Source organism: Canis lupus, chromosome 7 (assembly GCF_003254725.2).
Source record: "Canis lupus dingo isolate Sandy chromosome 7, ASM325472v2, whole genome shotgun sequence".
Taxonomy (NCBI): Eukaryota; Metazoa; Chordata; class Mammalia; order Carnivora; family Canidae; genus Canis; species Canis lupus.
Window position 1 is genome coordinate 36054217 of NC_064249.1, and position 17278 is coordinate 36071494.

At 42.7% G+C, this 17278-nt stretch overlaps 1 protein-coding gene and 1 long non-coding RNA gene across 2 annotated transcripts in view; one reads left to right on the plus strand and one right to left on the minus strand.

Moving 5' to 3' along the window:
- The window catches only part of KIF26B (kinesin family member 26B), a 441618-nt gene that overhangs the window by 287696 nt on the left and 136644 nt on the right, over positions 1-17278 (plus strand).
- On the minus strand, positions 129-5028 carry LOC125755430 (uncharacterized). Its single transcript, XR_007411990.1, has 2 exons — positions 4965-5028; positions 129-333 (listed from the first exon to the last, which is right to left on the minus strand). It is a non-coding gene; the product is annotated as an uncharacterized LOC125755430 (long non-coding RNA).

The following is a 17278-nucleotide window of genomic DNA, read 5'->3' on the forward strand; positions in this document are numbered from 1 at the left end:
ACTCTGTTCAAGGTCAATGATGAACAAATTAGTTCTGGTCCAGTGGATACTCTTCATTCACTGTTTCTGTTGGTTTCTTAGTGGTATTTAACATCCAGTGACTAGTTGGTCTGTCTCCCCACCACCACCCACCACCCCCGCCTCTCTGCTGCTTTGCTGCTTCTTTACAGGTTCCTTTGACCTCCTGTCTCTTTGCATCATTGATCAGAAGGTAAGGGTCCTCACAATTCGATCACAGGCCATTCCCTGTTCTTGTTCTGGTAGGCACCTCCCTGGCCACCTTATCCACTCTTGTGACGTCAGTTGCCATCTTCATGCTAAAGACTCTGCAATCTGAAAAAATAAACCAAATATTTTTTTATTTTCAAATACTAAGAAAGATCTAAACCATGATTATATGTCTGGTAAATCAGTGGTTTCTCTTCATGAAGTCGAAGGCTAGGGAAAAAAGTGAAAACTCTCAAATATTTTTTTAAAGATTTTATTTATTTATTCATTCATGAAAGACAGAGAGAGAGAGAGAGGCAGAGACACAGGCAGAGGGAGAAGCAGGCTCCATGCAGGGAACCCAACATGGGACTTGATCCTGGGTCTCCAGGATCACACCCTTGGCTGAAGGTGGTACTAAATCCCTGAACCACCTGGGCTGCCCGAAAACTCTCAAATATTAACATTTTCTTGGTATTAGTTTTATGTCAGGAGTCACTTCTGTTTATCTTTGAACGACTCTTTGCATTGGTGGTTATTATTTATGTTTGACAGAGTAGAAGGAAAGCACAGACATTTCAAGATAAAGTGCTTATAGCCACTCTCAATTGAATATCATTCATAAAGATAAAATGCCTTCTGAAATTTTAATAGAAATCAATGTGAAATAAGATTCAATTTATAAAAACTCAAATTACAAGCAATTTGTAGAGCAGATCTGTTGTGTAAATGTGGGAATCCACACGAGAAGATGATTGATCATTTGATTGATTATATAATGTGAATCACATTCTCTTTGCACGTGAATGTATTCACGGACACAGCTGGATGGCATCCTGGTCTAGAGAATGGGTGTTCTCTTCTTTTCACGCAATCTGTTCAGAGCAATCTGTTCCCAGAAGCTCTCTTAAAACATAAATATTATTTTCCTGATAATAATATCAACATGGGCATTTTATTCTTAGCCAAGGATTCAGCGTCAGAAAACTGTAGTCATAATTAACTACAAGTTAGTAAAATTGAGATAGTACTTTAAACCTATGTGGCTACTTAATATAATCATGCTCCCAGTTCTGCAAAAATGGGCTTCATTTAGCTTAGGATTCCAATAACTAGGACTAGCCACAGCATAAGAAATGTAATTTTAGGACCTACTGTAGATTTCACCTACCTAAACTAGGATGCCTTCCAAAGTAAACATTAGTGAATCGTGCAGCTTCATCTCGGGTCTCTTTGCAAGTTAACCAGGAACTGTGAAGGAAATCATCATCTGTTTTGATAAATTTCTCTATTGCCTGCCATTCATTTAAAGCGATTCCTTTTGTTATAGTAGTGACCAATCTTTTGGTAATTCTTTTCAAAAATACTTTTTAACGACAAGACAAAAAAAGTGACTGTGAAGAATGTCACAAACTTTCATTGAGAGAAATGCAGTGAGTTAGCTTCATCTTTTTGATATCTTTGCTATTCTTCCTTCCTTCTCCCTCCTTCCCCACACTACACAGTTGCATACATGTGAGTACACACGCACACATACTCCTGCATGTGTGCAGCATTAAGGACAGTAAGTGCAGTAGTGGGATGGAGGGCTGGGGGGTGGAGGGGAGTCCCTTCTTGGTGCTCAAGTCATGTCCTCTCAATGGAGATATGCACCCCAGAGCCACCTCCTTCCTTCCTTTCCCAGGCTACTTTGTAGCATAGCTACTCTGCACCTGCAGAAATTATCAAATAAGCAAGTATGTGCAAGAAAAAGTGAATTATCAGGGTGCCTGGGTGGTTCGGTGGTTTAAACACATCTGACTCTTGATTTTGGCTCAGGTCATGACCTCAGGGTCCGAGATCAAGCCCTGGGTGGTCTCCGTACTCAGTGGGGAGTTTCTGCTTGATATTCTCTCCCTCTCCCTTGCCCCTTCCCCCACTCACATGCTCTCTCCATCTCTCTCTCAAATAAATAAATATATCTTTTAAAAATGTAAATTAGTGGCTTTAATTCCAAGTCCCAAAAGGATCACCCCTCCAACCTCATAGGCTGTGATTACCATATAGATTCCTTCTCCTTTCATGAGTTATTTTGCTCTGGAGTAATCTCTCATCTATGCTGTCTGTTCCATGGAGATGGCTTGTGTATTGAAGAAAAAGCTGCCTCCTTCTGCATCAGAGCTTTTTGGACATGCTTGTGGTGAGTGCACTTTATTGCAGTATGCCTTTGCCATGGTTGTCAGTAGTCTGCACAGACTCTAACCCACGTGACTTGGAGGTGGAGCAGATAGGAAAGGAAGAGGTATAAGTTTCTGCCTCTTTCCCTCTAGCAAGGCTGCAGAGGTGCAGGCAATCAAGAAGAAGGCCTGGTATCTGCAGCCTTACAGTAGAGTCAGGGACAGGTGTTCTGTGCCCCTGCCGTGTCCAGTTCTTACCTTTGTATTGCAGAGACCCTGTGCAGATTGTCATTCTTTGAAATAACTTACTTAATCATGCCCTCCAGTTTCAACTATAGCAAATAATTTGTTGAACGAAAAGAAATATTGAAATTAAAGGAGAAAAAATTACTTCCTTTAGCAAACAAAGCCGTTATATTCAAATTTAATTAACCAAGAAGCCCCCAAACCACAGAGCGTGTCACCCAGCATTGACAATTAATTATCTTTGCTCTGAAGGAGCCACAGGTATTGAGCAAAGAGTTATGGATTAAAGGCTTTATTTTCTCTGCCAACACTGTCCATTTCTAGCTATCACACCCTGATAACACTTGGCTGCTTCAGGCATCAAATTATTTCTTGAGTGAGAAACTTCATGTTAGTTGGTGATTTCACATGACCAAGTATGGAAAGAATGAGAATAAAGCACCATTTCTTTAAAATAAAGACCTCAAAAGTGAACACAGGGCTGCTGTTCAAATTCTTCTGCTTTTCAAGATAATTCTCTACCAAACAGCTAAGTAAGATAAATATTAAGGAAAACTTGTAGGGAATTAGTGGCCACCCTTGGCTTTTAAATGAGTCATCTTGTTTGTGGTAAATCATGCACCTTCTTCCTTTAACATTACATTAGCATATGTATAAATGATTTAACTAGAAACTACTGAAGTTAGCATTTAAAAGGCAGCATGACGTAATAAAAAGAACATTAAATTCATTAGGTTCTTGAAACCAAATTATCTGGCATATGCTTATTCCTTGAAGGAATCTTAATTTTAGTTGGATGGTCTTTGTAGAAGATCTGTGTACCTGCACGAGTGCACACACACATGCACACACACACTATGGACAATTGTTTCTCACCAGAAAAATCAGGCCCTAGCATTCCACCAAAAATGGACTTTAGTTAGCCTGCGATTGTCTTTTTCTGTCTATAGCTAGATGGTAGTTACCTGGTTTCATCCACTTCATTCAGTAAGACTACCTGGTTCTCAAATATTCGTGTTTATGAAAGATCCCAGTAATCACGGTTAACTTAAATCACATACATCTTGTTTGGGATGGATTTTAAACTTAGACTTGCATTTACTTGGGTCTGGTGTCCTAGGTGTTCACAGTTCTTTTTTTTTTTTTTTTTAAGATTTTATTCACTTATTTGAGAGAGAGAGAGAGAGCTCATAAGCAGGGGTGGGGGGCAGAGGGAGAAGGAGACTCCTCACTGAACAGGGAGCTCAATGTGAGGCTCCATCCCAGGACCCTGATGTAGCAAATATGTTAGGGTTTGAAGCTGATGGCCAAGAAAGAATTCTTGGGACATCTTTGGTGGAAAAACATGGTTTTATTAAAGCATGGAGACAGGACCTGTGGGCAGAAGGAGCTGCATGGGGGTCATGAGGAGTGGCTGATTATATACTTTAAAGTTGGGAGGGAGTCAAGGAGAGTGTAAGTCTCTAAGGAATTTGAAAGCAGGGTTTCCAGGACCTTGAGGAGGCTAGCTGTTGTTGAGGAAGGGTCATTTATTACCGTCTAATAAAACCTGAGTCATGAGACCCTTCAGATGTATATTGGTAGATCAGATGCTTGGGGGATGATTGCTAACACATATCTTGAGGGGTTGAGAGATAAAGGAAGTTGCCAAAGGAATTTTTATATGTTAAAGTAGACCTACAGAATCTTGGGGGGTCAGGCTAAGATTGCCTGTTGCCCTTAGCAAAGTATTAACATGGAGGCAGCTGAATCCCTAGAAAAAGGTCACTGCCTGTTTTAAGGACTTGTCAATGGACAGTAGGTAGTAAGGAAATTTAATTTTTCTTTGCCTTTGCTTCCCACATCAATCCAAGTGGAAGGCAGACGCTCAACTGACTGACTGAGCCACCCAGGTACCCCCACAGTTCTTTTAATTTATGTATTATCAGGCCCAGCTTGCAAAGGTATGGCTCTGAAGGAGCATACCTGCATAGTTTCCCTGGTACTAAGCAGGCTTGGGCTGAGCAGATCAGGGCAGAGAGAAAGAGCTGCAGACAGAAAGCACCTGGTCAGAGGGATTAATGACCAGAAGTTCAGCTAGCACCCAGAAAAGTGTATAAGGACCTACGTGCAACTATGGATGAAAGCTGGGGAGGTCAACTCAGGCTGGAGCAGAAGACCTATAAGCAGAAGTCAAGCTGACAAGCAGAAGCTAGGAGGCAGGAGACCAGGAAGCCAGGCTAGGAGTCGAGGAAGACCAACACCTGGGGCTTGGCTCAGGTTCCATAACAGGAGCAAGGAGGTGCTAGGTCATCAGACCCAGGCACAAGGTCCCTGGTACCAGGTCAGACAGCCCATTCTGTGTGTGCTCCTTACCTGGGATCGTGCAGGGCATCTGAGGTCAACGGATGTCCAGACTGCTGTGCTCTTTCTGGCTTCCTCCTCTCTGATAACATTCTCATGAGTGTGTATCAGCAGGTTGGAGCCACACCCCCTAGGAGAGTGGGGAATAAAAGAAGTGTAGCTGTGTAGGTGTGTGCAGAGAGAAATAACAACGTGCAGGTAATGAGGAAGTGAAGAGAAAGTACATCACATGGCATCGAAGGCAGTTGACCCATCGGCAGGGTGTTCCTTTAGATCTTTCAGTTACACGTGAGTGGAGGATTGGTTTTGGGTTACTCCATCTTCCAGTGTTGTTGGAAGAGTAAGAGTGCTCTCTCTCAAGATATGACATGTTGCAGAAACTTGAAGCAAGATGCATCTTTCCGAGGTCATTCAGTCTCCGAAACAGAACTTGCCAGTCTCTAGTGAGTTTCCCTCCAGGTCCTACCCTGGAGTTTCTTGTCTTGGCAGCATGTGGGTCTGACATGAGGTGTGCTGGACATGCAGAGATAGAGAAAAGGAAACACAGAAGTCCACGTGTCCCCAGGCTGCCTATAGAAAGTGTCAATGACTTGTCAAATTTTGGACAAGTTCACTAGAGCAGAGGTCCCCAGCCTTCTTTTCAGCCCAGGGACCCCACTGGGGTCCTGCATATGGCACCCTGGTTGTTGGTGAAGCTCTCCATCAGAGATCCCCTCATACAGAATATTAAAGGAAGCCAAGAAGATCGGCCACAGTGTCTGGTGTCCTGCTTCCAGGCAGCCAGAAGTGAGCAGCGCTTGGTGGATGGTGGGTTGTGAGCAGCACCTGCATTTTTTTTTTTAATCAAACATCTTCTGTTTTATTGGGGCATATGAAAGCATTTCTCTTCACACGAGGACCTTGGCTCAACAAGCGCTCTCATAGGTACCCGGCTTTACATAAAGGAGGAGGTTTTACCTTGAATACCTTTTGTAAAAAACCATAGTTTATGAATGGGCTCTTTTTGCTCCCATTATTTTTTCACGTGAGCCACATTTTCATGTATTCAGAAGGCTCTCCCTCGGACCATGAAAAAATCCAGATGCAAATGGATTAGCAACATCTACCCACAGCATGGTTTTCAAATACTGCTTTTTACCCTTTTTGTGCTCCTGGGTATGGGTGAATGGTGTGCCACTCAGATAACACAGTTCAGGAAAAGCTTGCAGCTCTACCCTGGTGGTGAAGCTCTTTAACTGGGTAGCACGGTTACCTACCGTGTGTCTGCAGGCTCCTTCACGCTTTTCTTTATCTCTGCTGCCACAGAGCCAGTATAAAGTTATCAGTCGTGCTGGGTGATGTGGATTCTTCACATCTCTGCATTTTAGGAGTGGACCCTTGAACACAGAGCGGCTGCTGGGTGACTCCCGATGACTTTCATGATATCTATAGCCCACTGATTGCATAGTTATTTTGTGCAGAGTTGCCATCCGGTAAATACCAATGGACCGGTTGAGTTTCCAGAGCATTCAAATGTGTCCTAAGCAACTTCCAGCATTTTGTTGGTGTCTATAGAGGGAGAGACACAACATAGCAGAGGATGGTACATACTAATGTGGTGGCAGTGGTACTTGTGCTGTTGTTATTGTCATGCAAGGGCTCACTCTGGGTTGGGATTGTAGGGACAGAGAAGCCATTTTCATATAATTTGCCATTCACATCCTAATTCTGGGCATGACCTGACTCACTCAGCAGAGACATTTCCCCCTGTGATATGAAGGTATGTTGCTAAGCAACCAGATCAGTAATTGGTAAATGCTTATATATGATTTGATTTGAGTTACATGCAAAAATATATAACTGCTTTTTTTTCTGGTCTTCATTATTATTAAGCAAATGATTATCATTTGGTTTTATTTTGCCCAAATAAAATAAAATAACTGCTTTCATTTATCAAGTTGCATAATAGCATGATGCTGTGGAAAAATCCTGGCTCCAGAAGAGCAAAAGCTTGCGTTCGAATCTTAAGTATGAGAGAATCACTAGTCCCATGACAGTGGATAAAATCTGGTAACTTCTGAGCCTTCACTTTTTTTTTTTTTAACCTCTCATTTGCGGTACGGATCTCTTCTCAGCTTACCCCACATCGCTGAGTGAGGATGGATGTGGCCACGGGTGGAAAATGCTTTAGGAAGAGTAAGACATTCCAGGGTCTGAGCATTATCTAGAACTCCAGGCTACTGAAGCTTGGGACTTTTCATGTGTCATAACCCCCAAGCTGGATGGATTAGGCAGCACAGAGTGAGCGCACACTGTCCCCTCGACCAGGCACAAAGCTCTGGGGCGGGTCTAGGCCGTGCAGAAGAAAGGACACGTGGTATTGACCTTGAGTGAGTTCGCACTGCCGTGCTGGGGGCAGCACTAGTAACACAGAGAAGCACAAGCCCCCACTGCAAAGCTGCATCTCATTACACTCTGGAACATAAGATAGATTCTCTCAAGACCAATTGCTCTAAGACTTAAAGGCCTTGCCCGAGGACCCCTGAAGGCTGGAGTAGTTAACGACGGCAACTTACACAAGCCCTCGAAAAACGGGTAAATTCTTAAGAGAAGAATACGGGTGAATTCATAGAAATTATCACCGTGGGTGAGTGTTGTACATTATATTGTAGACGTCAATTCACTTTCAAACTCTCATAGTGTCTGGCCGCAGTGTTTTATGCAAAGTTGGGTGAGGTTAATGGTCAGCCGTGTTTTGCTCCTAATGGTAAACATTTTATTTGAAGTCATGTCATGAATTATCTTCCCGCACTAATGAAATGGATCATTTACATAAAAGTCAGAAAAACCCCAAGACCCATATGCTTTTTAGCCTCCAGAGACATGGAAATGACCCCAGTGACAGCCAATTACAGCGTAGAAAGGTGAAGGAGGACGCTTTTTTTTTCTCTACAGGAGAGGCTCCAAACACGGCAGTGCTTTCAAATCGGTGTTATTTCAAAACGATGCCTAACTGGGGTTTTGTTGCTGTGGTTTTTGTTTTTTAACGTGCACGTGGACGTCTTACCTGTCTCCAGAAGCTTTGCCTCAGCCCACTGGTCCTTGGCACATATCCTCTTTATTTATAATCCGCTTTATTTTCTTCGACCCCTGCGTCATTGACCCCATGGATTTCCTAGGCACTGCTGTGATCTGTCAAGTCATTGGTCGTTATCCGGCAGTCTTAATCCTCAGAGCATTGAAATATTTTATAATGGCACAAGCCATTGTAGCCCATGGCAGCCCCAGCAGCCACTGCGACGTGAAATGGAACTTTGGGTTGTCTTTAACATGTGGACAGTGGACACCCTACCACCACTGCCCCCTCCTGCATCAGCTGATGTGGCAGTGGAGAGGGGCCTCCCCCACCCTCCTCCGGAGCAGTTCTTCACCTGATGCCTCACCAGTTGCCTGCGTCCAATTTAGTAGAGCTTGAATGACCTCGTAATTTGTATAAACTGTTTACCCACCTATCTAAGCATCTCACATGTGAACACCCCCTCAGATAAGAGGAAATGCTCTCTTGGGGCACCTGCGGAGCTCAGTGGGTTAAGCGCCTGATGCTCAATCTCCACTCAGTTCTTGATCTCAGGGCTGTGAGTTCAAGCCCCACATTGGGCTCCATGCTGGGAGTGGAGCCTACTTTAAAAAAAAAAAAAGAGGAAATGCTCTCAGAATGTGGTTAGCAACACACAGTATGTTGAATTTTATTTTATTTTTTTTTTTTTTTTTTTTTTTTTTTTTTTTTTTTTTTTTTTTTTTTTTTTTTAGTATGTTGAATTTTAAAAAGGATAGTGAATCCTTAAAAAAGAAAATGACTGTACTGCCTGATACTCCTGCCTGTTCCCAAAGGAAAGTTCTGTTTTTCATGACGCCAATAATTCTTAAGAGATTTTGCTAGGTCAATATTTTAATAATTTCTAGACACTTAAGGGGGCAGACCCCAATTGAACTCTTATGAGATACACTTATCATGAAGTACTTTCCATTTAAGCACCCCACAATTCTGAAAATTCAAGATCAAATAGTCTATTGCACAAATGCAAAAAAAAAAAATCATCATAAAATGCCCCTTTGATGACCTAAGATTTTCCCCCCAACAAAACCAATTAAATTTACCAGGTAATTATTTGCCTTATCTTTTTTTTTTTTTTAAATCTGAATAGATCTGAATAGATCTGGCCAATGGTAAGTAACCATCCCATGTGAAGGTCCTCTCGGTTCTAAACTGATTCCTGGATTCATATATCATCCCATAATGTGTTAGGATAGTTGTCAACTGGGTGAGATGATAAGGCTAGTGAGAGAAAGGGGTAGAACCCAGAAGGAAGAATTCTTAAGGAGTTCCCAGGCTCATAAGGCTTAGCATGGCACCACTTTCCTTACGGGTGTTCAGTAAATATTAATTTCATCCCGTTAGAGAGACGGTCTTTTTATCTTGAAATGAAGTCCAGAGAAGTAAATAAAGCTCATGGATATTTAAAGATGTGTACTGGGATGAATAGCTTGAAATAACCTATAATACAATCCGTGGTAAGAATGAGACAAGTAAATATTGCTTATAGTTGTGTTTTAGGGTTTTTTGTTGTTTGAAATCTTCTAAGACAACCCACTCATTTGTTTTTCTCCCTGTGAAGAAGGAACTTGTAAGTCATTAATTACACAAAATACATGTCTGGCCAAAAAGTCTTTACCTTTTCAATCCTTTCATGACTGCCTCTCCTTATGTCACTGAATAATACAATTATCCATGAATGATTTCTAACCTTCTTCTCTCTGCCTTCATTGAAGTGTTACATAATAAGAGCAGAACCTGCTGACTTCCAGAAATTAGAACATATAAGACAGATGAGATCAAACAGCTGGCTATAATGATATTGAAATTAAAATAAAATGTTCTCATAGAATATAAGGTTATAAAAATACTGTTTTTATTAATTTTTCAAATTCTGAAATTCTGTTAGTATATTTATTTCATATACATGTTTTTAAAAGAAAGTAATTTTTAAAATGTATTCTCAAAATAATCACCTCCATTACTATTTTTCTGCATTGAAGCTAACAGAGGCTTCCCCAGATGGAATTTAGTGATTCTAGGAAGTACTTCAGAAACTCTGCCTTAGAAGAGATTTTGGAAATCATCTGATTCTCCTAACATATGCATTCTTCATCCTGATGTTTCCTGGAATTGGTTTTCTAGCTCCTACTTGGGCATTTCCAGCGACAAAAAACTCACTTATTTCAGGAAGCAGACCCATGATTAATGGGTTACTCTTATTTTCAGACAGATACCCTTATACTTAGATGTGTCTTTTGTCTCGCTTACCTGCTTTGCTACCTATTTAGAGACAGTGCTGTACGCTATGGGGCAGGTGGACCTAGATGCGGTCTCAGCTTCACTACCTATAAATCCTACAAGGTGCCATCTATTAAGACTTCCTATGTAATGAACCCTTAAAGTATAGTCTTACTTCATTTTCATAAAAAAATCTACAAAGATCAGTAATCTTTTTGCTGGATCTTACTACGCAGAAACTGAGGTTAATAATCATATTTATGACAGTGACGATGATCATATTCTTGAGTTCCATTGACATGCCAGGTGCTCTGTAGACCCTTCATATACATTTTAAACAATCAGGATTAAAGTGACTTGCCCATTATTTACTCAGGGTCTGAAGAAGCTGGACATTGATATTCAGGTCAGATGCTAAAAGGACTCTGGATTTAACTCTTTAAAGTCCTGTTTCTTTGAGAAATGGGATTAGATTACTATTGTCTTCCTCAGCAGGTTTTCTGAGATTCAGTAATAACATAGCCCATGAAATTATCTGACATTCTTGCTTAAAAAATACTTCCTACTACAGGGATCCCTGGGTGGCGCAGCGGTTTGGCACCTGCCTTTGGCCCAGGGCGCGATCCTGGAGACCTGGGATCGAATCCCACGTCGGGCTCCCGGTGCATGGAGCCTGCTTCTCCCTCTGCCTGTGTCTCTGCCTCTCTCTCTCTCTGTGACTATCATAAATAAATAAATTAAAAAAAATACTTCCTACTACATATCATTTATTCATTTTTAACAAGATTTTATTTATTTATTTGAGAGAGAACATGTGTGCATGAATGAGCAGGGGGAGGGGCAGAGGGACAATAGACTCCAGGCTGAGTGCAGAGCCCAACGTGGGTCTTGATCCCATGACCCAGAGATCATGACCTGAGCCGAAATCAAGATTTGTTCACTTAAACAACTGAGCTATCCAGGTGCCCTATTCATTTTTTTAAAAATATTTTATTTGTTTATTTGACAGAGAAAGAGAGAAAGAGAGAGGAGAGCACAAGCAAGGGGAGCAGGAGAGGGAGAAGCAAGTTCCCTGCCAAGCAGGGAGCCCAGTGTAAGACTCGATCCCAGGATCCTGGGATCATGACCCCAGCTGCAGGCAGATGCTTGGCCAACTGTGCCACTGAAGTCCCATTTTTTTAAGACAGTTTTTTAGAAGACTCTTCCTTCCCTTTTATCCTGATTTATATTCTCCAGGCTAAATATCCCCAGATACTTCAGTCTTTATTCATTCAACATATACATGTGCTCTTTTGGCCCTGCTGGGATTTACATTCCAGAGAGGAAACATACATGGTAACTCAGGAAGTCATCTGCTTGCTCCATTAGAAGACAGGAAGTGCCATGCAGGGGATGGGTTGGTAAAGCAGGCAGGGTAAGGGAAATGAGGAGGTTGGGCATGGGTGGTGGTTCGTTTACTATGGCTGTGTAACCAGTTACCTCAAAACTTAGTGGCTTAAGTCAACAATGATCACTTACTATCTCTCATGGACTCTGGAGTTCAGAAATTTGGGATAAGACATAGTGGGGCTGACTTATCTCTGCTCACAATGCCTTTGTCCTCAGCCAGAAGACTTGAAATATGGCCCCTGGAATCATCTAAAGGCTCATTTACTCAGATCTGGTAGTTAACGCTGGCAACTGACTGAAGTCCTCAACTCTTCTCTGCATGGCCTTCTTCATGTGACATGAGCTTCCTCACAACATGGAAGCCAGGTTCTAAGGGTGAGAGGGCCAAGAGAAGCCATATGACCCAACCTTGGAGGTCATACAACATCATTCCCACCACATTGCGTCATCAAGGCAGTTTTGAAGTTCCATTGAGGTTCAATGAGAAGGAAAATAGACCATGCCTGTCAGTGGAGATAGCAATGTCAATGTCATGTTATAAAAAGAGCATGTGGGATGGGATACGTATTGGTGCAGCCATCTTTGGAAAGTATGGTCTGCCATGGTGCACAGGGTAGGTTTGTCAATGTGGTAACATTTAAGGAAAGATTTGAAGGAGGTAAGGGCCATGTGCCTAGCTCTCCCTGGAGCAGAGTGTTCCAGGCTAAGACAGGAGCCTGTGCAAAGGCCCTGCAGCAGGAGTATACCAGGAATATTTGGAAGCTAGTATGGCTGGATCAGGGTAATTGAAGATCAGAATAGTAGGAAAGGTGGTCTGAGATAGGAGGGAGGATATATGTGAGGCCTTAATATACCACTGTAATTACTTTGGATTTTACTATGAGATGAGAAGCAAAATGTGTTTTATAAGCAGTTATGTTTTATTTTAAAATTTTTTGCAAGATTTTATTTATTTATTTGACACACAGAGAGAAAGCACAAGTAGGCAGAGTGGCAGGCAGAGGGAGAGGGAGAAGCAGACTCCCCGATGAGCAGGGATCCCGATGAGGGACTCGATCCCAGGACCCTGAGATCATGACCTGAGCCAAAGGCGGTTGCTTAATCGAGTGAGCCACCCAGGTGCCCCTAGCAGGTATATTTTATTTTTTTTTTAAATAATTTTATTATGGGGAAATACAGATAACATAAAATTTACCATTTTAACCACTTTCAGGGATACAATTCGGTGACATTAAGTCCACTTATATTGTTGCATCACCATCACTACTCTTCATCTTCAGGACGAGTTCATCATCTGGAACTGGAACTCTTGTGCTCCTTAAACATGAACTCCCCACTATCTTCTCTGCACAGCCCCTGAAAACCAATATGCTACTTTGTGTCTATGAATTTGCCTACTCTAGGTACCTCATGGAAGTGGAATCATGCATTACTAGTCCTATTGTATCTGTTTTATTTCACTTAGCATAATATTTTCAAGATTCATCCATGTTGTAGCAGGTATTTAGAATTTTATTCCTTTTAAAGGCCAAATAATATTTCACTGTATGAATAGACCATATTTTATTTATCCATTCATCCACTGATGTCGGGTTGTTTCCACCTTCTGGCTATTGTGAGTAATACTGCTATGAACATCGGTGTATAATTCTCTTCAAGTCCTTGCTTGCAGTTCCTTTGGGTATATCCCTAGATATGGAATTGCTTAATCTTATGACAATTATTATTTAATTTTTTGAGGAATTGCCACACTGTTTGTTGTTTTTCTTTTCTTTCTCTGTCTCCTCCTTCTCCCTACCCTCCTCCTCTTTCTTCTTCTTCTTTTGATAATAGCCATCCTAATGGATATGAAGTATCTCACTGTGGTTTTGGGCTTTTTTTGTATGTAAATTTATTTTTATTGGTGTTCAATTTGCCAACATATAGAATAACACCCAGTGCTCATTCTATCTACCCCCTCTCAATGCCTGTCACCCAGTCACCCCCATCCCCCACCCACCTCCCCTTCCCCCACCCCTAGTTCATTTCCCAGAGTTAGGAGTCTCTCATGTTCTGTTTCCCTTTCTGATATTTCCCACTCATTTTTTCTCCTTTCTCCTTTATTCCCTGTCACTATTTTTTATATTCCCCAAATGAATGAGACCATATAATGTTTGTCCTTCTCTGATTGACTTATTTCACTCAGCATAATACCCTCCAGTTCCATCCACGTCGAAGCAAATGGTGGATGGTTGTGTTTTCTAATGACTGAGTAATATTCCATTGTATACGTAGACCACATCTTCTTTATCCATTTATCTTTCGATGGACACCGAGGTTCCTTCCACAGTTTGGCTATTGTGGACATTGCTGCTATAAACATCGGGGTGCAGGTGTCCTGGCGTTTCACTGCATCTGTATCTTTGGGGTAAATCCCCAACAGTGCAATTGCTGGGTTGTAGGGCAGCAATTTTTAACTCTTTGAGGAACCTCCACACAGTTTTCCAGAGTGGCTGCACCAGTTCACATTCCTACCAACAGTGCAGGAGGGTTCCCCTTTCTCCACATCCTCTCCAACATTTGTTGTTTCCTGTCTTGTTAATTTTCCCCATTCTCACTGATGTGAGGTGGTATCTCATTGTGGTTTTGATTTGTATTTCCCTGATGGCAAGTGATGCGGAGCATTTTCTCATGTGCTTGTTGGCCATGTCTATGTCTTCCTCCTAGCAGTTATATTTTAAAAGAACCGCTCTGATAACGGTGTGGAAAGCAGCCTGGGCAGTTGGGGTGGGGGCAGAGGGGCAAGAGAGGAAGGGAGACGAGTTAGGAGACTATTCTAGAAACCCAGGCAAGAGGAGTTAGTGACTAAGACAGAGATAGTGACAGTAATGGCGGTGAGATGCAGTGGATCACAGACATGTTCTGGACTTATAGCCAATATGATTTCCTGATGGATTGGCTCTGAAAAGTGAAAGCAAGAGGAGTCAGAGATGTCGAGGCCATTGCATGGATGGAACTATCATTTTCTAGAAGAGGGAAGGCTGAGGGGACACAGCTTTTCAGGAAAAGATCAAGAATTTAGTGTCTAAGTTTGAGACATGGATTAGATATGCAGGTGGAATTGTTATGGAGGGGGTAATTGGATAAATAAATAAATACAGAGGTCTAGGGAGAGGTCTAAGCTTGAAATAAAAATTTAGGGGTCATGGGCATTGTAATGTTATTTAAATGATGCTCCTGGAAGATAACAGCCAGAGACTGAGTGTAGACATGAAGAGGACGAAGGACTGAACCCTGAGGCACCCCACTGCTGAGAGGGTGGGAGGAAGAGAAGAAACCAGTGAAGAGAATCACAAGGGCATGACCACAAATGTCCTGGAAGCCTCAGGAAGAAAGTGCATGAAAGCTAAGGGTATAATCAGTGCTCTGATGGGTCAGTAAAGATGGGGCCGGGAATCACATCGCTGAGCTAGGTCATGCAGGTCATTGGCAGCTGTGGGTCGGACCCTCGTCTGGAATGAACTCCAAGGCCAGGGAAGGAGAGGAACCAGAGAAAACAAGTTTAGACAGCCTTGCCATGAGATTTGTGCAAAGATGAGTGAGGAAACAGAATGGGAGCTGGCTGCAGAAAGAGTCAAGAAGAGGATTTGTGTTTTCTTTTAAGATTTCCTTTAAACAAAAACAAACAAACAAAAAACAACAACAAAAAGATTTCCTTTAAACAGCAGCACACTTGTATGCTGCTGGGAATGATCCAGTGTTTTCCAGAGTGAAAATTTGGCATTGTAGGAGAGAGAGAGGAACCCCAGGGTGATATCCTTGGGAGTGCTTTGCATATGCTTTAACTTCCAGGATCCTCACTCTCCTCCTCTGTGGGGTCTCTGTGTGGGGTGCAGGTGGGCACACACTGTAGAGATAAGAAAAAGGAAGAAGCCAGCAGGCCACTGCCTTTTCTAAGCTGTCTTTTGGTGTCTTTCCCCTGTCTCTCCACATTTGCACTGGGAACCCCAGCTGGTAGGGGGTGGGAACCACACGCCGCAACTCCAGGTCCTGTTGCCATCTCATGAAAGAATCCAAATGTGAATGAGTGAACACCACCTGTTACCAGCAGATCCTCATCCCCCCATCTCTCCAACTGTCCTGCATCTACACAGCCTGGCTTTGCAGCAAGGGGTCCCGGGGCAGACACATGGGTGTCAGGATGCAGTGCAGTACACACCCCTGCATGAGCCCCTGTTCTTCGGGGGTGCGGGTGGTGGTATCTCAAGAAGCAATGAAAAACTGTCAAGAGATGCACCGGACCAGTTATTGAACAACCTCCTTATGCCTTTCATTTTAGAAGGAAAGCATCAGGAAGAGTGGCAATGAGATCATGAAAAAAAGTTTAGTCCTAGTGTTTTTGTTTTGCTGGTTGGAAGAAGAAAACATTGTGGAAAACCGATACCCTTCATTGTCTGTTGTGGCACAGCACAGTGACTGTAGCACTCCCTAAGCATGGCACATGGCATTGGGACCCTGGGTACCCTTCATCCTCTTGTTCATCATGTGTCCCATTCCTCCATATTTCACTCTCAGGAAAAAGATTTTCAGGTTTACAGCTAAGAAAATACAAGCTTCGAAGCTGCCATTCCATTTGCTGTATTTGCACAATGGCCATTCCATAGCTCAAGAGATTTGTCAGAGGATGATAATTATGGCCACATAATTTAAACTAACTATTCCAGATCTGTAAGATTGGGGGCAGGAAGAGGTACAAACAATGCTGACTCTGCCTTCTTTTTTTTTTTTTTAAGATTTTCTTTATTTATTCATAATGATGCAGAGAGAGAGAGGCAGAGACACAGGCAGAGGGAGAAGCAGGCTCCATGCAGAGAGCCTGATGTGGGACTCGATCCAGGGTCTCCAGGATCACGCCCTGGGCTGCAGGCGGCGCTAAACCGCTGTGCCACCGGGGCTGCCCTGACTCTGCCTTCTTGACCTGCTTCCCTGGTGACCCGTCATGTAACTGACATGGATGGATCAGGAGGTTTTGAGCTGTTCATGGTAGTCTGGTCGTTTTAAATAGAAGCTCAGGGGCACCTGGGGGGCTCAGTGGTTAAGCATCTATCTGCCTTTGGGTCAGGTCGTGATCCTGGAGTCCTGGGATCGAGTTCCACATCAGGCTCCCCATGAGGAGTCTGCTTCTCTCTCTGCCTGTGTCTCTGTCTCTCTCTCTGTGTCTCTCATGAATGAATAAATAGAATCTTAAACAGCAGCACAGACGTTTAATACCATTCAAATAGGCAATTGGAATTTGTCCAACACAAGTGTACTGTGAAAATGCCAAGAATTAATCCAGAGGTGAATGTATCAGTCTCAGCAATGCCTTTGCCTCGTGGCCCCTTGCCCTGATTTTTCCCCCCACCTCACCCCACCCGCCGCCACCACTATAGTTAGGAACATGGTGTTGTAAGTGTTGCAGAACATTTGTACAGTAGAAGACATGATGTGAACAACTGACATTATTAATGATACCAGCAACCTCCCTCCTGCCTTTCCCCATCTGCTCCGTGCCACCTTTGTTGGCTCTGGTGCTTGCCCATGAATTGCATCTTTTTAAAGATTTTATTTATTTATTTGAGAGACAGAGAGAGCATGAGCAGGG